Here is a 25,847-nt window from a genome sequence, read left to right as displayed (position 1 = left end):
AAACATCAAATAAGGACAGACGAGCATTGAAATATAAAGACAAATAGAAAATACTGCTTTTTTGTTTTTTTGAGACGGAGTCTTGCTCTATCACCCAAGCTGGAGTGCAGTGGCACAATCTTGGCTCACTACAACCTCCACCTCCTGGGTTCAAGCGAATCTCCTGCCTCAGCCTCCTGAGGAGCTGGGACTACAGGTGCGTGCCACCATGCCTGGCTCATTTGTGGTATTTTTAGTAGAGACAGGGTTTCACCATTTTAGCCACGATGGTCTCGATATCCTGACCTCATGATCCGCCTGCCTTGGCCTCCCAAAGTGCTGGGATTACAGGCATGAGCCACCACACCCAGCCAAGAAAATGCATTGTTAAGAGGAAATAAAATATCTCCCATTTAAAATCCAAATTCTAAAACATAAAAAATCAATGCAAAGAAAGAGCCAATATGGGTCAGGAGCGGTGGCTCATGCCTATAATCCCAGCACTTTGGGAGGCCGAGGCAGGCGGATCACTTGAGGTCAGGAGCTCAAGACCAGCCTGGCCAAAACAGTGAAACCCTGTCTCTACTAAAAATAAAAACATTAGCTGGGCATGGTGGAGGGCACTTGTAATCCCAGCTACTCAGGAGGCTGAAGCAGGAGAATAGCTTGAACCCAGGAGGCAGAGGTTGCAGTGAGTCAAGATCGTGCCATTGCACTCCAGCCTGGGTGACAGAGTGAAACTCTGTCTCAAAAAAAAAAAAAAAAAAAAAAGCCAATATGATCAACAGAACAAATGTCTTCCATGTAAAATTAATTTATGCAAGAGTCCAACAAAAGTCTTAATATGTTTAGGATGCTGCTATGGTCTGAATATGTCTTCCTAAAATTAATATGTTGAAACTTAACTGCCAATGTGATAATATTAAGAGGTGGGACCTTTAGGAGGTGACTAAGTGATGAGGACAAAGCCCTCATGAACAAGATCAGCACCCTGATCGGTTCGAGGTTCAAGGGAGCTATTTGCCCCCTTTTTCCATGTGAAGACACATAAGGAAGTGATATCTTGGAAGCAGAGAGCAGCCCTTACCAGACACCAAATCTGCCAACACCTTGATTTTTAACTGTTCAGCCTCCAGAACTGTGAATAAAAATAGATTTCTGTTTTTTATAAATTACCCAATCTTAGATATTTTTATAGCAGTAGGAGTGAATTAAAACAGATGCTCAAGGAGGTAAATAAAACTAAATTTTATTCAACATAGCAAGAAATTACAAAATAAAAATAGGCAGATAGGAAACAAGAATGGATTTCCATGAAGAATTTAAATGCTAGAAATGAAAAAACTCAATATTTAATACAAACTTTAGATGACTAAAAGGAGAATTAAGAAAGAAGAGAAAGTCATACAAACTATAATAAATGTAAAAGGATTAAATTTACCTATAAAAGATCGAGATTGTGAGATTAAAGAAATACCAGCTAGATGTCATTAATGAGAGATCTCCTAAAACCACAAAGAAGGGTTTAAAATATTTTGAAAGGAAAACTATGTGTATCAAGAAAATATTAACAAAAAGAAAGCTGATTGTAGCAAGATTGACATCAGACAATGTCAAATTTAAGCAAAAACTGTTAGCAGAGATAAAGAGGAACACTAAATAATAATACAAAGAAAAAAAGGGCTCGGTGCAATGGCTTATGCCTGTAATTCCAGTACTTTTGGAGGCCAAGGTGGGAGGATAACTTGAGCCCAGGAGCTTGAGACCAGCATAAGCAACATAGCAAGACCCCCATCTCTACCAAAAAAAAAAAAAAAAAAATTAGCTGGGTATGGTGGCATGTACCTGTAGTCCTAGCTACTAGGGAGGCTGAGGTGGGAGGATCACTTGAGCCCAAGAGTTCAAGGTTACAATGAGCTATGATCACGTCACCATACTCCAGCCTGAGCAACAGAGTGAGACCCTGTCCCTTAAAAAAAAAAAAAAAAAAGTAAAATCTTTTATCAACAACTTTTATAGTTATTACATGTTGAACACAAACAATTTCATGTACACCAACAGCAGACTAGGCTACTCTGACCATAATGGAGCAAGACAAAAATAAGTTCTCTCTAAAGTTGTGTCCAAACACAGAAAAAACAAGAACAATCCAACCCATTAAAAATGACCAAATATCACCCTCTTTTAGCTAATATGAGTGATTACTTGTTCACAAATTACAGCCTTTAACTTGCTTTATTCCTCTCATCTCCTATATAAAAATTATTAAGGCATAATAGAATTGCTCCCACTTCTAGACAGCACTCAATTCAGAGCAAAACAATACTTTGAATTCTCTCCCACATCACCTAACACAAGTTCATATTCCTGTAAACAGCCTTACCCTAACATATTGTTTCAGAAATGCCTCATGGCCTCTTTTGATGTGGTATTTTCCTTACTGCAGCAAGCCACTGAAGGAACTGTTTAATTATAGTGTATTCTTTATGGTCTTTGGCTAGAGGATATTGGTAGCTCCATTTAACACATAAGAAAACAGGCACAGAAAAGGTTAAGTAACTCAGTTACACAGGATATTGGGCTGCAAACGGTGGTCCTCAATCCTGGCTGAACATCAAGTTATTTGGAGATAGGGCCTAAGTATTCATATATTTTAAAAGCTCCTTACAGTGATATGCAGCCAAGATTGAGAAACATAGATGATGTCTATAGCAGTACTTCTCAAACTTTCACATCCCTATTTATCACTTGAGAATTTGTTAAATAAAATGCAGATTCTGATTCAGTAATTTTGGGTGGAGCCTGAGATGCCACTTTTCTAACAATTTAGCAGGTGATGCTGATGCTGCTGGCCAACAGAGCATATTTTGAATAACAGGGTCTAAAGTACCTTACAGCTCCAAATCACTGACTTTCTAGAAAAGTGCTTTGTTTGCCGGGGGCAGTGGCTCCCACCTGTAATCCTAGCACTTTGGGAGGCTGAGGCGGGCAGTTCACCTGAGGTTGGGATTTCGAGACCAGCCTGATCAACATGGAGAAACCCCGTCTCTACTAACAATACAAAAATTAGCCAGGCATGGTGGCAGGTGCCTGTAATCCCAGCTACTCAGGAAGGCTGAGGCAGGAGAATCACTTGAACCCAGGAGGCAGAGGCTGCAGTGAGCCGAGATCACACCATTGCACTCCAGCCTGGGCAACAAAAGCAAAACTCCGTCTCAAAAAAGAAGAAAAAAAGAAAAAGAAAAGTGCTTTGTTTATCAAAAATTTTTATGTTTTCATTTATTGAACACGTGTAATTTATCCAGCAACATCCTAGGCAGTGGAAATCCAACAGTAACCAGACAGAAAATGTCTCTGCCCACCCAAGTATCAGGCTGTCCAACTAAAGCAAGGAGTCTGGAGACCTAGGATCAGCTTTTTATGCTTCCACTGTAGCTTGGTGACTTTGACGATGGTTGGGATCCTGATATCTTCCTTCTAGCATTAACATTTTATTTTATTTTTCCCCTGAATAGTATGATTTGGGGAATCATACGTTGTTTCTAGATGCATTTGTTTGCTAAAATAGCAGGAATGGTGTTGGGGGAGGAAGGAAGACCAATATACAGGTCATGAAAATACAAAGCATGTTGTTATTTTAAAACCACAGCAACTATAATGGAATTTAAAAGTAAATTATTTAGCGTCCACGAGCTAATCCCCCAAAGATTATCACAGTTTTAAAGTAGGTCAGCTTCTGAGACTATGTGTCTCTAGACTGTACCTATAATAAGTAAAATTCAAATGTTTTCATTGTTCTTGCATTCAAATAGTTTGAATGCAAATTTTATTATTTTTGCATTCAAATTTTAATTTGTCTTCAAAAGCATTCTACTGTTGGGAGCTTGAGGAACATGTTAACCCTGCCTTTTGTGTTTCTCCTGAATGGGAGACTAGTAAAGCCAGTTTATTTAAAACTGGAATTTTCTTTCTCTTAATGTGTGGTTCTAAGGGGTGACAAAAGTGAAAAGCAGTCCTTGACACCTGGAAGCTGGCCTGGTACTATCAGCTGGGCCTTGGTGTTCTCCTGTCGAACACAGCACTTTCACAGAAAAACATCAGAGAAGGCCACTCAGTGACCCTGATGGATCAAAACAAAACAAGACCCACTGTAATCATGTCTGAACATGAAGCATGAACATTGTCCAAATCACAAAAATGACCAAACATCCCACATTCTAGCTAATGTGAGTGACTTCTGCTTCTTTGACACTTCCAACTTTTGCCTTGGTCTATTCTCTCCTCCTCCTAGACAAGATTTACAAAGTAACTTAATCATAGAATTCTCCTGGCATATAGTGGCCACTCACAATAGAATTGTTGAATAAAACTCCAAATTCTTGATTTCATACACTCCTTTCTCTGACCACTATTTTCTGTTCTAGCTCATCTGCCTTATCTCATATGCACTGATCTTATTTAAAGCAAAGCCTGGCTTTTCATCTTCTCCAGGCCTGGCCTCAGCAGCTGAACATTGCTGGAGAAAAATCACACCACTTTAGGTTCATGAACTTGGGCAGTATCAGACTGCTCACACGTATTGTGGGGCTTGTAGGACAGATGATGCAGGATATTTTCCTGGTGGTAATGCTGAGCAGCGTTAAAATCGGGAAGGGAAGAGAAGTTTGAGATGGAACTGAAGGTGTGATGGAGAAAGCAAAACTTCCAGTATTCGGTTAGGCAAACATGACAGCCTGGGGCTGGCGGCAGAGGAAGGCCAGGTAAATTGACACTACTGCTGTTTGTTGAGAAGTGGCTGGAAACACCAGGGGCTGAAACCTTTGCAGAAAACCCTTTTATTTTCTGAAATGATCACTCAGTTCACGCAATTCCAGTGTTCCCATTGCAATGTTTAGCTCTCACTTATAAGTGTACCCAATATTTAGCTCTCACTTATAAATGTGAACATCCAGTATTTGCTTTTCAGTTCCTGCATTAATTTGCTTAGGCCTAGTTGAGAAGAGAGCTCAGTGGAGCTCAGCTAAAGTTTGGTCAAGGAGGGAGTCTTTATCAGAGCTAAGAAACAGTTTAAGAGGGCAACCCACTTGGGTCCCCTTCCACACTGTGCAAGCTTTGTTCTTTTGCCCTTCACAATAAATCTTGCTGCTGCTCAAAAAAAAAAAAAAAAAAAAAAAAAAGTTTAAGTAGATCTGTTGATATCATGGAGGATAGTGAAGAAACTTCATACTGCTGATCTCCAGGTTTCTTTTATGTGAAAGAAAAGTCCAATCCCTAATTTGTTTTGAGAGAAATTGTTGTCTCCAATATGAGCTGAATACAGTTGCTAACTGATACATTCCTAATAACTGACCTCCCTTGAATACTTACCATGGGTTCAATTTTGCTGCACCAAAAACTACTTCGCTTCCTAAAACAATTTTGATGAGCTGTCTGTGTTCTGGAGTGCCCTGTGGGGTTGGTCAAAGGTTTGTCAGTCCTGTATCAGGGTTCACCTTCTTCCGCCACCTCATTCTTCTTGCTCCCTGCCTCTTCTACAGGTATTGATCTCTAAAAAACATCCTGTGCCCCAAACTCCATCTCAGCCTCTGCTTCAGGAGATCTAACCAGATATACACTCTGTGATTTGTACTTGCTAGGGTATATCTGGTTCTAATGGTCAGAGTGGAAATAAAAAGGGAGAAAAATAGTGTAGAGAGCAAGGACATGGGCAAGCCTGGTTTAAATTCTATGCTTCCTAGCCGTGTAACCTTGAAGTAATGATTTGAGTTTTCACATCTTTGAGAGACAATATTCTCTCCTTTAGAGAATTATTATATGAATTAAAATGAGTTAAGGCTAGGCATGGTGGCTCACACCTGTAATCCCAGCACTTTGGGAGGCCAAGGTGGGTGAATCACTTGAGGTCAGGGTTTGAGACCAGCTTGGCCAACGTGGCAAAACTCCATCTCTACTAAAAATACAAAAATTAGCCAGATGTGGTGGCACATGCCTGTAGTCCCAGCTACTTGGGAGGCTGAGGCAGGAGAATTGCTTGAACCTGGGAGGCAAAGGTTGCAGTGAGCTGAGATCACTCCATTGTACTCCAGCCTGGGTGACAAAATGAGACTATGTCTCAAAAAAAAAAAAAAAGAAAAAAAAAAGTTAATGTTCCAAGCACAGTGGTTCATCCCTGTAATCCCAGTGCTTTGGGAGGCTGAAGTGGGAGAATTACTTGAGGCCAGGAATTCAAGGCCAGCCTGGGCAACATAGCAAGACCCTATCTCTAAAAATTAGCCAGACATGGTAGTGCACACTTGTAGTCCTACCTATTCGGGAGGCTGAGGCAGGAGGATCACTTGAGCTCAGGAATTAGAGGCTGCAGTGAGCTATGATCATGCCACTGCACTCCAGCCTGGGTGTCTGTTACAAAAAAATTAAAGTTTAAAAAGTTAAAAGATAAAATAAAATGAACTAATACATGTAAAGTAACTGGCATATATAATAGTATATGCTAATAACATTATTAAAACTATTCTTTTGGCAAAACCTTATTGTCTTCTCTGCTTCATACAGTGACCTACATAAAAGAGCTATATATCAAATGCTTATTAAGCAGCAAACACTGAGATTTATATGTATTTTCTCATTTAATGCTCATGGGAACCCTATAAGGCGATAGTTGTTGTTACCTCCATTTTACAGGTGAGGAAGTTGAAGCTCAGAGAAGTTGAGTAACTTGCCCAAGATCACATAGCAAGTAAGTATTAGAGCCAAGATTCATATCTGGGTCTCTGTGTGTCCAGAAGCTAAAGGCATAACTATTTTGCTGCACAGCCTTCTGTCCTGTGGCTCGTTCCCCAACATGAAACCCTTATATGGGTAGTGGGAGCTAAAATAAAGGTTGTTAGTTTAATATTAGGCATTGGAAGATCTCGGGGAGAATAGATATAAAAATATTTACTTATGTGCATTTATATTTGTATTTAAAAAATTTTTTTGTATATGTAGAAAGATAACCTCAACACCTGCCCTGGATCAAACTAGGAACATGACTGAAGAATAAAATTGCTCCACCTGCAAAGATGGAAGAATGTTGAGCTCTGTGAGAGCTCCCCACAGCATGAGGAAATAAAGGGGTTGAAACCAGAGAGAAGCTGAGTGGAGACCAAGCAAGAAGGCAGGAAAGTAGGACCCAGGAAGAGACAGTGAGTAGCAAGGTACAGGTGGGAGGATTGGTGGAGGAACTTCTGAAAACAGGGATCCCTGATATCTGATATTAACTGACCTGCTGTGTTTACGCACAGGGCCTCCCAACCCCAGAACTGTGATTGCTCCCACAGACCCAGTAGCAAAGGCTCCACAGGAGTGTGAGGTATATTGGAGAAGGCAGGGAAAGAAAGTTGGATCCAATGTTTGGGTGGATGCAAGGCAGAAAGGAAGTGGCTGCGAGGGACAGCAATCAACAGAAGCAGGAAATCAGAGCAAGCAATAACTACAAAAAACATGTGCTTTCAAGAATCCCGCCAAATATAGGGGGGGGCCGGGATTCTGGAGGACTTGAGACAGTCCAGTGGTGCTAGGTCGGACAGATTAAAAGCCAACTGGGTGGCTTCTGCCTGGTGTCGACTGCACCTGCACTGGCAGATTCAGGGCCTAGGATGTTCCCACCAAGCCCTTTAAAGGATACTATTAGGGGCAGGGGGAGAGAGAGATACTGTCCCACCCTGGGTTACCTAGAAGCATGTAGGGGACAGGGAGGAGGGTTTTCTAAGACTGGGGCTGGCACTTCCTTGGTCTCCCCTTAGGCTCCAGCTCTCACAGTTCTCCAGTGCCTTTGAGATCCTGAAGAAGGGAGAACCTCAGTAAAGGTTGCTGAGGGCTGCAGGGAGTCATGCACATGAATGGGTCCTGCGAAGACCTAACATTTTGTCTCCTGTAACCACAGTAAAAATAAATGCCTCTAATATCAATACTTATAAGGTTAAGTTCTGCAAGTTAATGGAAATCACTGAAGAGAAGCCACCTGGAGGGAGAAAAACAAGGGGGACATTAACAGCTATCAACTAGTGAGACCCAAGTAAATTAGACTCATAAGATATTGGCTCCCTATAAAATCAAAAGATGACATCTTGACATATGTTCTTGAGTTATTTTTTTTCCCAACAAATGGAAAAAGTTGACCACCATCAAGTAGACCTCAGTTAAGAAGGAATTGAGAACTACATTCTGACCATTGTTCTTTGTTCTAAATTTCTTCCTGAGGGGCCTGGAAAAGGTCATGCCCACAGACCACACCTTAACATTTCTTTCTGCTGACCCCAAGTTTTTAGCAAAAGCCTTGCTTCCTTGACCAATTGCAAAATCAAAGAATCTCTGAATTCATCTATGACTCGTAAGCTCCCACTTCAAGATATCCTACCTTTTTGGGCCAAACCAATATATAACTTCCATGTATTCACCTATGATTTTACATGTAACTTCTGCTTTCTTAAAATATACCCCTGCCTTTCAAAACCCTTGCTTGTAAGCCATCAGAGAGTTCAGGTCTTAAGCATTAGCTGCCTGATTCTCCTTGCTTGGCACCCTACAATAAATGCAATAATTTCTCTTGCTGCAAATCTTAATATTAGTGTTTGGCTTTTTCTGCACACAGGGCAAGTAGACCCAAGTTCAGTTTGGTAACACAGCCAAGTCTCTCTCCATTTCCCAACCCATGGAACTGTGAGAGATTAATAAATTACTACCTTTGCTTTAAGGTTCTAAATTTTGGAGAGATTTGTTATACAGCAATAGAAAACCAGTATATTTCATTGTATATCTAAATTTCAAGTAAATTTTCATTTGAAAAACTCTTGCTTAAAACAAAACAACAACAAACAAAAAATTGTAATAGTCTAATCCAACTTTCTTAATTCATTGATGGAGAAACAAGCCATGAAAGGTCAAGACAGTGACATAACCAAGTCATGGCAGAGCCAAGACTAGCACATAACCTTGATTTCTACTTAATTCCAAAATCTATGGCCTATGCATCTATTATTCTCTATCATTCACTGTTGTCATTTCAATAGAGGTGTTCCTAGTCATTTTCCAGATGGGAAGTGTCATAGTGAGGCTATCTTTCCAGGCTATCTTTCTACTTTCCTGAAGGATTCTATTCAACGAGATTAGATATTCAGGGAAGAAAGTACTAAGAGTGTTGTTTAAAGAAAAGACCGATTTATCCAACCTAGTTATTAAGACAAGTACCAAGATATTCTTAAGTTTAGATAAATATGTTCTTCAGTGTTGATTTGACAGGAAGAGTTGAAGTAAATGGTAAAAGAACTTACTGTTAATCACTACCCTGAATATAATGAATGATGAGTTGGAACTTTATGGGCCTTTTAAAAAACACATGTATTTTATAAACAAGTTTAGAACTCCTCAATCCATTAACTAAAAAGCTTTGCTGCCCAAACATGACAATTTCCTAAACACCAAATCAGTGATTTGCTGCATAAGTAAAGCAATCAGAGTGATGAAAATAGAAGGCTTCAGCAAAATCCACTTCTGAAAGCTGCTGCCAAAGGGAGAAGGAAAAGCATTTTCAAGCTAAAATTTTGACTGAAAATGACCTAGAATAAGCTGAAAATTATCACTTCTCCCTGAAACCTACCGGTTAATTATGCTGTTTCACAGCAAGGTAGGTACAGGTGCAGTTGGGATAAAAGAGAAATAAACGCACATTCAGAGAGAATTCAAACCACAATTTCGTTGATGGTATATTACACGCCTTTTTTTCTAACATAGGCCAGGTTGCAAATGTTATGCTGATTTCAGTAGTAGTTGTGAAATTGCTAGAAAATGTCTACAAGTCTTTGCTCTGTCTTTTCAAATGACCTGTTACCAGATCTCTCATTTCAACACTCCCTTTTCATTGCTTATTTATGTTCCCATCTGGGAGCATATGGCAGTGATGTGGGAGAAGCCCCAGAACTTGCTGAAGTTCTGGTTGCTTCCTTAGACTGTATAGCAAAAACTAGAATGTCTCTTATGTGCAGCTGCTGGGGTCACTGCAACTCTAGAGGAACATTCTTTCCCCTCAATGGACTCAAGATATGCTTTATATTATTATTTAATTTTTATATAAATGTCATCTACTTATTGAAGACAGACATTAATAGGACTGTTAAAACAATTAGAGCAATCATATTAGCTCATGCAGCAGGATCATTTACTGAGAAATCAATTTGTAGATTTCCACAACCTTCTCTCCTCAAGTCCTAAACTGGTATTCAGGTCCATAATATTTCCTTGCCTTGAGGATTCTTGTAGAGGAAATAATAGAAAATGCTTACAGTTGAAAGCACGTCTTGATTGTTGTGAAATGCTTGACCTCAACAAATAGCTCAGTCTAAGATGGGCAGAGGGGAGCACAGAATCCCTAGAAAAGTAGTAGAGAGAGAGACTTCCCCTGAGACAGAGAAGAAGAAGAAAGATCTGTGAATGCAGGCCCACAGCCTGGTTTGTGGCAACACCTTTGGAAAAGACCCTCCAGAGAGGGAGATATGTGGTGCACTCAGCAGGAGTAGACCCAGGTTTAGGGGCCCAAAACTTCTGGAGGACTTCCTTTAAGGAATTTACACAGAATAAGGCGTCAGTGTTAATATTTATTTAGAGTAAAAAAAAAAAGATTGCAACAAATGAAAAATTAAAATGTTCTAACAGAAACCACATGCATTATAAAATCCAGAAAAAAAGTGATAGTTTGATTAATTAACTGCCCACCACACTTCTATAATGTTTTTTCTCTATATTTTTAGTTGTAAATTCTTTTATCTCTTTTTTCATATAAAAGTTCTGTAACATTATTTTCTATAGAGAAAATGGAAAGATTGTATATTAACTAACATGGCTGATTGAAACTGTTATTTTTTTGTTTTATTTTTTATTTGTTTTTAATTTTTATGGGTGTATAGGTATATACATTTATGGGGTACATGACGTATTTTGATAGAGGCATACAATAATCACAGGATAATAATCACATCAGGATAAATGGGGTATCCATCACTTCAAGCATTCATCTTTTCTTTGTGTTAAAAATAATTGAATTATACTCTTAGTTATTTATAAATGTACAATAAATTACTGTTGTCTGTAGCCACCCTGTTGTGCTATCAAATACCAGATCTTATTCTTTTTTTTTTTTTTTTGAGACAGAGTCTTGCTCTGTTGCCCAGGCTGGAATGCAGTGGCAGGATGTCGGCTCACTGCAACCTCTGCTTCCCAGGTTCAAGAGATCCTCCTGCCTCAGTCTCCTGAGTAGCTGGGATTACAGGCATGTGCCATGATGCCCGGCTAATTTTTCTATTTTTAGTAGAGACAGAGTTTCACCATGTTGGCCAGGCTGGTTTTGAACTTCTGACCCCAAGTGATCTGCCTGCCTCGGCCTCCCATGTAGATCTTATTCATTCTATCTAACTATATTTTTGTACCCACTAACCACCCCCACTTTTTCCCACCCCCCACTACCCTTTCCAGCCTCTGGTAATCATCATTCTATTAATACTTTCTATCTCCATGAATTCACTTGTTTTAATTTTTAGCTTCCATACATGAGTGAGAATATATGAAATTTGACTTTCTGTACCTGGCTTATTTCACTTAACATAATGTCCTCCAATTCCATCCATGTTGTTGCAAATGAAACTATCTGATTCTTTTTTATGGCTGAATAATACTCCACTGTGCATATGTACTACTTTTTCATTATCCATTTGTCTGTTGATGGACACTTAGGTTGCTTCTAAATCTTGACTTTTGTGAATAGTGCTGCAATAAACATAGGAGTGCAGATATCTCTTTGATATGCTGATTTCCTTTCTTTGGGATGTATACCTAGCAGTAAAATTGCTGGATCATATGGTACTTCTGTTTTAGGTTTTTGAGGAACCTCCAAACTGTTTTCCATACTGGCTGTACTAACTTACATTCTCACCAACAATGTGTAAGGGTTTCCTTTTCTCCACATCCTTGCCATCATTTGTTATTGCCTGTCTTTTGCATAAAAGCCATTTTTACTGCAGTGAGATAATATCTCATTGTAGTTTTGATTTGCATGTCTCTGATGATCAATGATGTTGAGCACCTTTTCATATACCCGTTTGCCATTTGTATGTCTTCTTTTGAGAAATGTCTATTCAGATTTTTTGCCCATTTTTAAATTGTCTCATATTTTTTCCTATAGAGTTGTTTGAACTCCTTATTCTGGTTATTAATCCTTTGTTAGATGGATAGTTTGCAAATATTTTGTCCCATTCTGTGGGTTGTCTCTTCACTTTGTTGATTGTATCCTTTACTGCACAGAGGCTTTTCCATTTGATGTGATCCCATTTGTCCATTTTTGCTTTGGTTGCCTGTGCTTGTGGAATATTACTCAAGAAATCTTTGCCTAATTACTCTAAGACTTCCAGTATTATGTTAAATAAGAATGCTGACAGTGGGCATCCTTGCTGTGTTCCAGATCTTAGAGGAAAAGATTTCCATTTTTCTCCATTCAGTATGATACTAACTGTGGGTCTGCCTACATTGCTTTTATTGTGTTGAGGTATGTTCATTCTAGACTCAGTTTTTTGATGGTTTTTATCATGAAGAAATGTTGAATTTTATTAAATGCCTTTTCAGCATCAATTGAAATGATCATATGATTTTTACCCTTTATTCTGTTGAATGCTGTATCACATTGATTGATTTGTGTATGTTGAACTGTCTTTGCATCCAAGGGATGAATCTCACTTGGTCATGGTGAATGATCTTTTTAATATGTTGTTAATTTTGGTTTGCTAGTATTTTGTTGAAGATTTTTGCATCAATATTCATGAGGGATATTGGCCTGTAGTTTTTTTAAATGTATCTTAGTCTGGTTTTGGTATCAGGGTAATACTGGCTTTATAGAATGAGTTTGGAAGTATTCCTTCCTCCACGTATTTTTTGAGTTTGAGAATTGGTTTTCATTCTTCTTTAAATATTTAGTAGAATTCGGCAGTGAAGCCATCAGGTTTAAGCTTTTCTTTGCTGGGAGACTTTATTATGGCTGTGATCTCATTACTTGTTATTGGTCTTTTCAGGTTTTGGATTTTTTCATGGTTCAATATTTGTAGGTTGTATGTGACTAACTATTTATCCATTTCTTCTAGATTTTCAATTTGCTGGCATATAGTTGCTCATAGTAGTCTCTAATGATCCTGTGAATTTTTGCAGTATCAGTTGTAATGTCTCCTTTTTCATCTCTGATTTTGTTTGAGTTTTCTTTTTTTTCTTAGCCTAAAGATTTGTCAATTTTATCTTTTCAAAAAAATCAATTTTTCATTTTGTTGTTCTGTTCTATTTTTTGTTTCAGTTTCATTTATTTCTGCTTGATGTTTATTATTTATTTTCATCTACTAATTTTGAGTTTGCTTTGCTCTTGCTTTTCTAGTTCTTTAAGATGCATTGTTGGGTTATTTGAAGTTTTTCTACATTTTTGATTTAGGTAATTTTTGCTATAAACTTTCCTCTTAGTGCTGCTTTCACTGAATCCCATGTTTTGATATGTTGTGTTTTCATTTTTGTTTGTTTCAAGACATTTTAAAATTTCCTTCTTAATTTCTTCATCGATCCACTGGTCATTCAGGAGCATATTGTTTAATTTCTGTGTGTTTATATAGTTTCCAAATTTCCTCTTGTTATTAGTTTCTAGTTTTATTTATTTGTGGTTAGAGAAGATACTTGATATGATTTCCACTAAAAAAATTAAGTCTTGTTTTGTGGCCTAACATATGGCCTATCCCTGAGAATGATCCATGTGCTAAGGAAAATAATGTATATTCTGCAGCCATTGGCTGAAGTGTTTTACAAGTATCTAATCTATTAGATCTATTTGATCTATAATGCAGATTAAGCCCAATGTTTCTTTGTTGATATTCTGTCTGGGAGATCTGTCCAGTGCTGAAAGTGGGGGTGCTAAAGTCTCCAGCTATTATTATATTGGGGTCTATCTCTCTCATTAGCTCTAATAGTATTTGCTTTATATTATATCTGGGTGCCTTAGTGTTGGGTGCATATACGTTTACAATATCCTCTTACTGAATTGACTCCTTTATTGTCATATAATGACCTTCTTTGTCCTTTTTATAGTTTTTGTTTTGAAATTTATTTTGTCTGGTGTAAGTATAGCTACTCCTACTCCTTTTTGGCTTCCATTTTCATGGCACATCTTTTTCTATCCCTTTATTTTTAGTCTGTGTGTGTCTTTATAGGTGTAGTATGTTTCTTGTAGGCAACAGATTATTGGGTCTTATTTTTTAATCAGTTTAGCCACTCTGTTTTTGTTGTTGTTGTGATTTGTTTGTTTGTTTTTAGAGACTGGGACTCACTCTCTTGCACAGGCAGGCACGCAGTGGTGCACAATTATAACTCACTGTAACCTCAAACTGCTGGGTTCAAGCAATCCTCCCACCTCAGTTTCCCGAGTAGCTGGGACTACAAGTGTGCACCACCACACCTGGCTAATTTTATTTTTTGTAGAGATGAGGTCTCACTATGTTGCCCAGGCTGGTCTTAAACGCCTGGGCTCAAAGCAATTCTCCCACCTCAGCCTCCCAAAGTACTGAGATTGTAGGCATGAGCCACTGTGCCTAGGCCACACCCTATGTCTTTTGATTGGAGAGTTTAGCCCGTTTACATTCCATGTTGTTAGTAATAGATAAGGACTTAATACAGCCAGTTGGTTATTTGTTTTCTGGTTGTTTTGTGGCCTTCCCTCCCTCCCTCCCTCCCTCCTTTCCTTCCTTCCTCCCTCCCTCCCTCCCTCCCTCCCTCCCTCCTTCCTCCATCCTTTCCTTCCTTCCTTCCTTCCTTCCTTCCTTCTTTCTTCCCTTCTTCCTTCCATCCATCCTTCCTTCCTTTTTTGTGAAGGTGATTTTCTCTGGCAGTAGGTTTTAATTTCTTGCTTTTTATTTTTAGGTTTTATTTTTGCATCTGTTATAGGTTTCTTGATTTAAGGTTACCACAAGGCTTAAAAATAACATCTTATAACCCATTATTTTAAACTGATGACAACTTACCATTAACTGCAGAAACAAACTAACTAATGAAGAAGCAGAGAGAAAATTAATAAAAACTCTACACTTCAACTTCATTCCCCCTGCTTTTTAACTTTTTGTTTCTATTTATACCTTATTGTACTGTCTATGTCTTGAAAAGTTGCTGTAGTTATTATTTTTGAGAGGTTCAACTTTTAGTCTTTCTACACAACATATGAGTAGCTTACACACTGCAATTACAGTGTTATAATATTCTGTGTTTTTCTGTGTACTTACTATTATGAGTGAGTTTTGTACATTCAGATGATTTCTTATTGCTCATTAACATTCTTTTCTTTCAGATTGAAGAACTGCCTTTAGCAATTCTTGCGGGATAGGCCAGGTGTTGATGAAATCCATCGGCTTTTGTTTGTCTGGGTTAGTTTTTATTTCTTCTTCATATTTAAATGATATTTTCACTGAGTATACTATTCTAGAATAAAAGTTTGTTTCCTTCAGCTCCTTAAATGCCACTCTCTCCTGGACTGTAAGGTTTCCACTAAGAATTCTATTGTATTCTATTGTATGTATTCTATTGTATGTATTGGAGCTCCTTTGTATGTTATTTATTTCTTTTCTCTTGCTGCTTTTAGGGTTTTTTCCTTTATCTTTGATCTTCAGGACTTTGATTATTAAGTGCTTTAAGGTAGTCTTATTTCACTTAAATCTGCTTGGTGTTCTATAAACTTCTTAGATTTGAATATTAATATCTTTCTCTAGGTTTGGAAAGTTTATTTGTTATTATCTGTTTGAATAAACTTTCTACCCCAATCTCTCTCTTTACCTCCTCTTTAAGACCAATAACTCTTAGATTTTGAGGATATTTTCTATATCCTCTAGTTTCAATAACTCTTAGATTTTTCCCTTTTGAGGCTATTTTCTGTATCCTCTAGTCATGCTTCATTCTTTTTTATTCTTTTTTCTTTTGTCTTCTCTCACTCTATATTTTCAAATAGCCTGTCTTCAAGCTCACTAATCCTTTCTTTCACTTGATCAATTCTGCTGTTGAGAGACTCTGATGCATTCTTCAGTATGTCAATAGTATTTGTCAGCTCTGGAATTTCTGCCTGATTTTTAAAAAATTATTTCAATCTCTTTGTTAAGTTTTTCTGATAGGATTCTGGAATGTTTCTCTGTGTTATCTTGAATTTCATTGAGCTTCCTCAAAACAGCTATTTTGAATTTTCTGTCTGAAAAGTCAGATATCTTTGTCACTCTGGGATTGGTCACTGGTGCCTTATTTAGTATGTTTGGTGAGGTCATGTTTTTCTGGATGGTCAATGCTTGTGGATGTTCATTGATGTCTGGGCATTGAAGAGTTAGGTATTTATTGTAGTCTTTGCAGTCTGGGCTTGTTTGTACCCATCCTTCCTGAGAAGTCTTTTCGAGTATTCATAGGAACTTATGCACTGTGATCTAAGCCTTTTGTCACTGTAGCTGTATCTGCATTAGGGGACATCCCAAGCCCAGTAATGTTGTGACTATTGCAGACTTTTATAGGTACTGCCTTTGTGGCCTGGGGTAAGATTCAAGAGAATTCCCTGGATTACCACGCAGAGACTCTTGTTCTCTTCTCTTACTTTCCCCCAAACAGAGTCTCTCTCTGTGTTGAGCTGCCTGGAACTAGAGGAGGGGTGACACAAATGACCCTGTGGCCCCCACCAATGGGACTGCAGTGGGTCAGACCTGAAGCCAGTGCAGCACTGGGTCTCACCCAAAGCCCACAGTGACCTCTACCTGGCTACTGCTGATGTTCACTCAAGGCCCCGAGCTCTTCAGTCAGCAGGTGGCAAATCCAGCGATGTTTGTGTCTTTCCCTTCAGGGTGGCAAGCTCCCCACCAGCCCAGGACTGGTCCAGAAATGCTGTTCAGGAGCCAGGGCCTGGAGTCAGGAACCTTAGAAATCTGCTGTTTTCTACTGTGGCTGAGTTGGCACCAAAGCTGCAAGACAAAGTCCTTCTCACTCTTCTCTCTTATTTCCTCAACCTGAAGGAGTCTTTCTTCACAGCCACCACCACCTCAGGCCTATGGTGAGTACTGCTTGGCTACCACTGATGTTTACTCGAGGCACGAAGGCTCTTCAATAAGCTTGTGGTGAATGCTACAAGGCCTCGGTCTCTCCTCTCTGGGAAATGGGCTCCCCTCTGGCCCAGGACCAGTTCAGAAATGTTGTCCAAGACCCAAGGCCTGGAATTGGGTACCTCAGGAGCCAGTTTGGTGCTTACCCCACTATGGGCCGAGCTGATACCTAAGCTGCAAGACAAAGGTCCCTTATTTTTCCCTCTCCTTTTCTCAAACAGAAGAAGTCTCTCCTTGTGGCCACCACAGGTCAGAATATGTTGGGTCTCCCCTGAAACCAGCACAGCACTGGGTCTCACCTAAGGCCCACAGGGAGTACTACGTGGCTACCACTGGTGTTTATTCAAGGCCCAGAGTTCTTCAGTCAGCAGGTGATGAATCCTGCCAAGACTGGGTTCTTCCCTTCAAGGCAGTGGGTTCCCTTCTGGCCCAGGGTGTACCTAGAAATGTCATTCAGGAGCTAGGGCCTGGAATGGTTTTCTATTATACCATGGCTGAGCTGGTATCCACATTGCAAGACAACATCCTCCTTACTCTCCCCTCTTTTCTCCTTAAGTGGAAGGAAGGAGTCTGTCCCAGAGCTCTGAGCTATGCTCCTGGGGTTGGGGGATTCGGGGAGGGATGATGCAAGCACTTCCTTGGCTGCTCCATCTGGTGTCTCACTAGGGCCTGTATACCCCAAGTCCACTGGATTCAAAGCCCAGTAACACCGGGACTTGATTAGGATATGCAGTCCTTGTGGTCTAGAATACCTTGCAAGTTTATTTAGAACCCCAGAAGGCTTTAGCCTGCGGCGATGGGATTAGCTGGAACTCAGGTTCCAGTTGCTGGAAGAGATGATTCCTCTCTGGCTAAAGGCTGATCTAAATGCTCTTTCCATGGGTGCCAGCTGAGTTCTGCCCTGTGTTGCTTTCCGCTATTATAGGGCAGCACTGAGTTTCAATGCAAGTTCCACAATCACTGCCCTGTCCCTCCCCTGAGTACACAGATTTTCCCTTCCACATCATGTGGCCACTGCCAGGGGATGGAAGAGGGGTGGTGCTGGCGATTCAGGACTGTCTTTCCTACTCTCTTCAGTGCCTGTTTCCTTGATATGATGTTAAAACCAGGTACTTTGATCACTTACCTGATTTGGGATTCTTATGGAGGTGTTCTTTTGTGTGGATAGTTGTTCAACGTGTTATTCCTGTGGGGGGAATGATCATTGGAGGGTTGTATTTGGCCATCTTGCTTCTGTTAACATTATTTAGTTTTTGTTTTTTTTTTTAAGACAAGGTCTTGCTCAGTTGCCCAGGCTGGAGTGCAGTGGCATGGTAATAGCTCACTGCAGCCTTGATCTCCTGGGCTCAAGAGCCTCCTCAGTAGCTGGAACTACAGATGTGTGCCACCACACCAGGCTAATTTTTTATTTTTATTTTTTGTAGAGATGAGGTCTTTCTATGTTGCCCACGCTGATTCAAACTCCTGAGCTCAACCAATTATTTTGCCTTGACCTCCCAAAGTGCCAGGAATACAGGCCTGAGTCACTATGCCTGACCTGTTATCATTGTTGATAGCTCTGAAAAGTTTCTTTGATCTTTAGTGCTCCTTATTGTAAAGTTATATAGGATTTCAGAATTGTGGTTGAATTAACAAATTATCCAGTTCCTTTCACATATGCATTGGAAGATTTTGAGGTATGTTTTATGTGAGTGGGTGTAAAAATTGCTTCTAGGTATACTGATTGCTTAGTGCACAAGAATTATCCAATCAGTATACTTAGAAACCATTTCTGTGCCCAGTCACATACAACAAACCCAGTATTACGGGTTTGAATTTATATATGAGCCAATGTCTACAAAACTCTCCTAAGAAACCAGCCTGCTACCTTGCTAATGAGTTATCAACCTCACAGGTGTTAAGAAAGATCACTTCCTGGCAGGCCAGGAACTTTAGAAAATTGAGTAGACTTCAAGACAATAGGAACTAACCAAATTTACAGGTTCTCCAGGACAGATACGGTGGAAAGGTTTATTGGTCTTTGTTTCCAAGCTTTGGGGTAGGAAAGGAAATAGAGACTTTCCCAAGTTCAATATGAGAGTCCTAATCTTTGACATCTTCATTTTATACTTGTATGAAAGCCATTTATGTAACGTTTTGAAAAGTATTCTTTAACACCTACACTATAAATATTCCAGCACTTTTGTAATGTGCCTCCATAGCCCAATCTTCCCACCCAGGTTATACTGTACAACCAGATTAAGCTTCCCAGTGCCTAGCTCTGACTGTATCACTCCCTTGCTCAAAACACTACAATAGCCCGTTCCTCTGGATTCAAGATGGTTGGTATTCAAGCCCTCTTACCATCATACCCCAGCCTCTCTACATCTACCCTGGGCTCCAGGCACACAGAATTCTTCACCTCCCCAGATACCTTTTACTCTCTCACCTCATCACAATTACTCTTACTGTTTTCTCTGCATAGAATGGCCTCTGGTTAAATCTTCTTCCGTCCACCTTGCAAAGCTTTTATCAAACACCCCATGACCACCAGCAGATATTCTTTCTTCTCTACTCCCACAGTCCTTTGATTTGAATATCCTTCAATTACATTTCATGTTGGTCTTATAGTCAAAACTAGATTTAAACACTTTAAATTCTTTGAGGACAGTGTCTAGCCCAGTATTATGCATACAGTAGGTACCCAATAAAAGTTGATAACAAATGAATGAATGAGCAAATTGGTTAATTCATTATACCATTTATCTAAATGTAATGGTTTGCTTTTTGTTTTTAACAAAGAATGAAAGCTATTCCTTACCCTTATTGTGTGTGTCACCTTAAATATTTTCTTGTCATCCTTGTCTTAATGGGACTTACCTCAGAAGATAAGGATTCAAGTACAAGTAGTTTAAGAGGTTATCCAAGAAAATACCAGCAAAGGAGTAGGAGAGTGAGTCAAGGAAAAGAAAGAGGCAATAAAGGATATGTTATTAAGCCAATTCCCACTGTGAGCAACGGGAGCTAAGTCCTATTGGGGTGATCTAGGGGGTAGTGCAAGACCCTCTTCAGAGCTGTCCCAACCAACAGGTGAGGACTCTGAGCGGGTATTTATCTACCAGTTGGGTGAGTGTTGCTTCTAGGGATGTTATCTCCTGAAACTTCTAGCTTACCCTGCACACAGACCAAGCATACTCCCTTGGCCAGGCAAAAACCCTCAAGCTGAGAGTCAATGGTGTTTGCAGCATGCAACTATCAGTGTGCTGAGGGAATGTAGGTGAGACACCTACAGCTTGTGCTGTAATACTGGAGAAGCTCCCAGCCAAGCAATTCCATGTATGTCCTCCAGCTAAAGAGAAAAAACAAGTCCCATTCTCCCACCGTCTCTCTGTGTGTCCAAAGATGACTTTTTTTTTTCTGATTGTACTCTGACACTGCAGGGTTCCATCACAGTCCTAGATTTAGCATTATGGTTTTGGAATATGTTGACGGATCTCAGGAGTCAGGACTCATTAATGTTTGGCCATAAAGGAAACTAGATGTCTGCATTTTTTTTTTTTTTAAGATTGTATAATGTGGCTGGGTGCGGTGGCTCACGCCTGTAATCCCAGCACTTTGAGAGGCTGAGGTGGGTGGATCACGAGGTCAGGAGATGGAGACCATCCTAGCTGATACGGTGAAACCCCGTTTCTCCTAAAAATACAAAAAAAAATTAGCCAGGCGTGGTGGCGGGAGTATGTAGTCCCAGCTACTTGGGAGGCTGAGGCAGGAAAATGGCATGAACCCGGGAGGCTGAGCTTGCAGTGAGCCGAGATCGTGCCACTGCACTCCAGCCTGGGCGACAGAGAGAGACTCCATCTCAAAAACAAAAAAACAAACAAAAAAAAAAACAAAGGTTTATCAATTACAAGCAAGATGAGTTGCCTTTATGGTATTACTTCTCTATGCATTTAATGTGCTCCCTCTGAGCTCTATTTAGCATGCTATTTACTGTGCTGGGAAGCAGAGGGAGGAGGAAAGGCCAAATGCTAGAAATTTGAATCATCCTTGTTAAAAAGATATTCTACATGCAAATAAGGAAAGAGAGGAGGGAGGTTCATGTCCCTCTCCAAGGGGTGCTTGAAAAGCAATCACAGGAAGCCATCTGATCACCTCTGGAATGGAAACCAGAATGGAACACAGATTTGGGAACCCAGTGGGTCATGAGACATTTTAATTGGTGACAAAATTTAACTACCAATATGCTGCTCTACTGGTAGATGGCTGATTGTCAGTTCAGAGCGGATAATTACACCTGGAGAAATGCTACAGGCCATTAATTTATGCACCAAGCTGCTAGTCCTCTACCACTTCCCTTCGTCTCCCTCCCCCATCTCCAGCATGCTTCTTACCTCTCCATGGTTCCAGTGTTCTTAGAGGCACATTCAGACTTATAGTTATACTCAGGAACAGTGGTTCTCAAACTTCAGCCATATCAGCATCACCTAGGATATCTGTGTTAAAACACAGATTGCTGGAATATACTCCAGAGTTTCCAATTCAGCAGATCTGGGGTGAATTTACAACTGTAACAAGTTTCCATGTGATGCTGATACTGCTGGTCCAAAGATCATACTTTGAAAACTACTGCTCTGGGAAGAGTAGCAATTGGAGACAGATCTTTAGAGCCACCAAACATCTGCTCAGTCTTTACAAAACTGGTAAAAATATAGCACATATTCCAAAAACCCATGCATGTCACTCAGCTCAGCTTTAGGCTGAAACTATCAGAACATCCCATGCTGGGCCTCTGAATTTTGTAATTTGCATCAGAAAGACCTCAAAAATTATCCGATCCACAATGGTCTACATTTTTGTTTCTCCTAAAAGCTTGTGGATTTTACTTGAGACCCCAGATGCATTCTTTTCATTAAATCTTTCACTCCCAAAAAGCCAAATAGTTGTCTGGTATAAGTATGACTGCTGTACATATGGGAAAAAAGAGTATATATCCCAGGAATCAAATCTAGAGATTATCATGGACCATGAACCAGTTGAATTGTTGAATTTAATGGAATTTGGGACTGGGGTCTTCTGGCTAAATAGTTGTGTCACTCTGGTTCTCTGGTCCTTTCTTTTTTTTTTTTTTTTTTTGAGACATGGTCTCACTCTATCACTCAGGTTGGAGTGCAGTGGCATGGTCATGGCTCACTGTAGCCTCGATGTCTCAGGCTCAAGCAATCCTCCCACCTCAGCCTCCTGAGTAGCTGGGACTACAGGCATGCACCACCACACCCAGCTAAATTTTTGGTTTTTTGTAGAGACACGGTTTTGCCATGTTGCCCAGGTTAGTCTCAAACTCCTGTGTTCAAGCGATCCACCTGCCTTGGCCTCCCAAGGTGCTGGAATTACAGGCATGAGCCACTGTGCTGGCCATAAATCCTTTCAATTAATTTTCTTACTTCAAGGACAGCCTTTGGGTCACAACTGGGAAAAAAAAAAAGTAGCACCTTTGGAAATTAGAGCCCTGCATCCCAATATCCCAGTTCATTATACTTAATGGATGCTTTAGGCATTAGAATTTTATTTTCTCATAGAATAGTCAGAAAGGGTGAGTGGTCAAGAAAAAGGAGTAGTTCTCAATTTTTTTCAAAAGTAGAATTCCTTTATATGGTCAATTTTTTTTTTTTTTTTTTTTTTTTAGATGGAGTCTCGCTCTGTCACCCAGGTTGGAGTGCAGTGGCACCATCTTGGCTCACTGCAACCTCCACCTCCCGGGTTCAAGTGATTCTCCTGCCTAAGCCTCCCGAGCAGCTGAGGCTACAGGTGCGCGCCACCATGCCTAGCTAATTTTTGTATTTTTAGTAAAGCCGGGGTTTCACCATATTGGTCAGGCTGGTCTCGAACTCCTGACCTCATGATCTGCCCACCTCAGCCTCCCAAAGTGCTGGGATTACACATGTAAGCCACTGCGCCCGGCCAGTCAAAATATTTTGTATGTTCCCTTGCCCAGGTGAGTACGTATTAAATAGAAAGATAACTGACCCTTTAAAAAAAACCCAACACCTAATGTCCCCAGCTTGGAACTACAGTCCAGGCTCAGCAATTAGATGCTCAGTGGGTCATGGTCAGGCAGGCCACAGGGACAAATGAGTAAAAGTGATCAAGTTGAGATGAGAGGTAAAGCGAGGCAAGCAGGCAGGAGCCAGGAAGCAGGAGTTCCCAGAAGCTGGAATAAACCCCAAAGTCAAGAACAACACAGCATAGACAAGAGATTTTGAAAATGAGGGAAGATATGGCCACCTTACTTCTGGCAGAAAGTCTTCTCTATGTCTGTGGTTATATTAGCATCAGCTGATGCTAGGACATGGCCCTCCAGAGTCCAGGACTCAAAGTATAGATTAGTACAACAATCCTCAATACTTTACAGGGTCTAATAATGTGGGTCTAGGAAAGAGAGGGCTAGGAAGCAACATAACGATTAGAAGTCCAGATTCTGAAACCAAACTGCCTTTGTTCAAATTCTGCCTCTGCCACTTGCTAGCTGTGTGGCATTGGCTGGCCCTGAATTATTTGCTAGAGCTGGCTTGTCTGGTTCCTGAGAGCTGATTGTGCATATCTTCTCCCAACTCCCTGCTCAGTGATACTCTGTTGGTGGATTGAAATCAGCCATATTAGGTATGTTCACATCATGGAATCCTACTGCAAATCAGGGCTTCCTCCATACTATCTCCACCCCCAGAGCTGGTTGTTAAGCATCTACCAGCATACCACTGCTCACTGCTAACATTTATGGGGCTCAGAATAAGAGTATAAGGACTTATCATGTATACATCCAAATATTTAAAAGTTATAGATTATTCTAGCAAACTGTCACATAGAATTATTCTATCTTCAACCTTGGCAAATGTATCTTCATAATGACCTGGAGTACCTCCTTTTTTTTTGTTTGTTTGTTTTTTTTTTTTGAGACAGAGTCACTATGTTGCCGAGGCTGTACTGGAATGGAATTGCTGGACTCAATGGTTCCTCCTGTCTCAGGCTTCCCAAGTAGCTGGGACTACAGGTGCGCACCATTGCACTTGGCTCTGGAGTGCCATTTTTAAACGTAGAATTCTAATGTTCTTCAGAGTTTTGTGTTAGGTGGCAGTGAGGGAAGAGCCAGCCCTCCTATTTTCCCTCTCTTTCTACTCTGCCCCCAGCTCCCTCCCTCACCATGTGAGGACTCCCCATCCTACACACTCAAGCTGCCCCTAAACCTCACAATCAAAATAGCTGCTTCTTGGCCATCCCTCTGGCCCAAGGGTACACACATGTGAGGGAAGGTCCACACTCTGGAGGCCAGCCCTGGAGGAAAATGCCTGCACAGGACCTGGAAGTGTTCTCAGGGCTGTTTGGGCAGGGAATTCTAGGGTACATGGCTGTGGTCTAGAAGGTAGAACAGAGCCTCCAGTTAAGCAAGCATCTTGGCCCCACTAATTCCTCATCCCACAGGCTACAATAGGCAAGAGGAGACCAGAATGGGGCCCTCTAAAGCCTAAGGCCCAGGGTTCCTGTTGTCCAAGTCTAAAGGAGGTACTGACTTTGGGCCAGTTACTTAACCTTTCTGTACTCAGTTGTCTCTTTTCACTATAAATGGCAAATAAGAGTAGTACTTACCTCCTAGGGTCATCATGAGAATTAAATATATTAATACTTGTGCAGCACTTAGTGCTGGCCCGTAAGTGCTTGTATAAGGTTTTGTGACATATATAAAGCAAGCATTCATGACTTGAAATGCACACTGGACTGGAAGTCTAAAATCCTAGACTCTAGCCACTGCTTGCCATCTATTAACTCAGGGACATTCTTTCACTTCTCTGAGACTCAGTTTTCTTATCAGTAAGAATGAGAGTTGGACTAAATAATCTTGAAGGTCCCATAATTTACCATGGTTTATTTTTGTAATTAGTAGAAATTCCAGAAAAATCTTGTATTCACAAGGAAAGAAAAGATAAGAAACTTTCCATGGGGAGCAAAAAAAATTATCTCTAAACCTAGTATTTTTGACTGAATTGGAATTTTAACCACATATAACCAAATGTCATTTAAATTTCTTCCTCCCTAGGATATATAATTTGAAGGGTATTCTTGTATTAATTATGAGTTTAGTATTATATTTTGATGACATTTACATTTGAAGAATCCCAGGCTGATCCTTCCAGGTCAGTGGCAGTGGAGTGACCTGCTCCTCAGCAAGGCTGCAGATACGACTGGCAGTGAGGTACCACACAGATGGTGGCCAATCTCCATAGCTCCTCTCGCCTGTTCCTTCCTCATCTCAGCAGTGCTCAAGGATTCTGTAGCAGTTATCTATTGCTGTGTAACAAAGTAGCCCAAACTTAGTAGTGTAAACAGCAACTGCCATCTATTATTAGATCTTTCACAGGTCTGAGGTCTGACTAAGCTCAGCTAGGTGGTTCTTAATTGGGGTCTCTCATGCATTTGTTTGTATTCAGATGGTGGCTGGGGCTGGGGTCATCTCAAAGGCTTCTTCATCCACTTGTCCAATGCCTGGGTTAGGTAGACTCAAGCAGCTGGGAGCTGGAACGGCTGGGGCTGCTCAGATATCTCTTTGCTCTCTCAACATGGGCTCTGCATCTGGTCCCCCAGTACAGCAGCTTCAGAGTGGACCTATTTCTTGCATCACAGCTGAGAGAACAAAAGGTGCATGTTCCAAAGAGAGACCCAGGCAGAGAAGCTCTA

General features: G+C 40.4%; 1 long non-coding RNA gene across 1 annotated transcript; it reads left to right on the top strand.

The window, feature by feature from the left end:
• Nucleotides 1–343: 343 nt before the first annotated feature.
• On the top strand, nucleotides 344–17,467 carry LOC129058642 (uncharacterized). The gene is made up of 3 exons (XR_008523909.2): nucleotides 344–6,715; nucleotides 6,967–7,163; nucleotides 16,889–17,467. It is a non-coding gene; the product is annotated as an uncharacterized LOC129058642 (long non-coding RNA).
• Nucleotides 17,468–25,847: the final 8,380 nt, after the last annotated feature.

The sequence above is a fragment of the Pongo abelii genome, chromosome 2 (assembly GCF_028885655.2).
Source record: "Pongo abelii isolate AG06213 chromosome 2, NHGRI_mPonAbe1-v2.0_pri, whole genome shotgun sequence".
Taxonomy (NCBI): domain Eukaryota; kingdom Metazoa; phylum Chordata; class Mammalia; order Primates; family Hominidae; genus Pongo; species Pongo abelii.
Note: the sequence above shows the minus strand (reverse complement) of the source record. Positions and strands in the feature narration are given on the sequence as shown.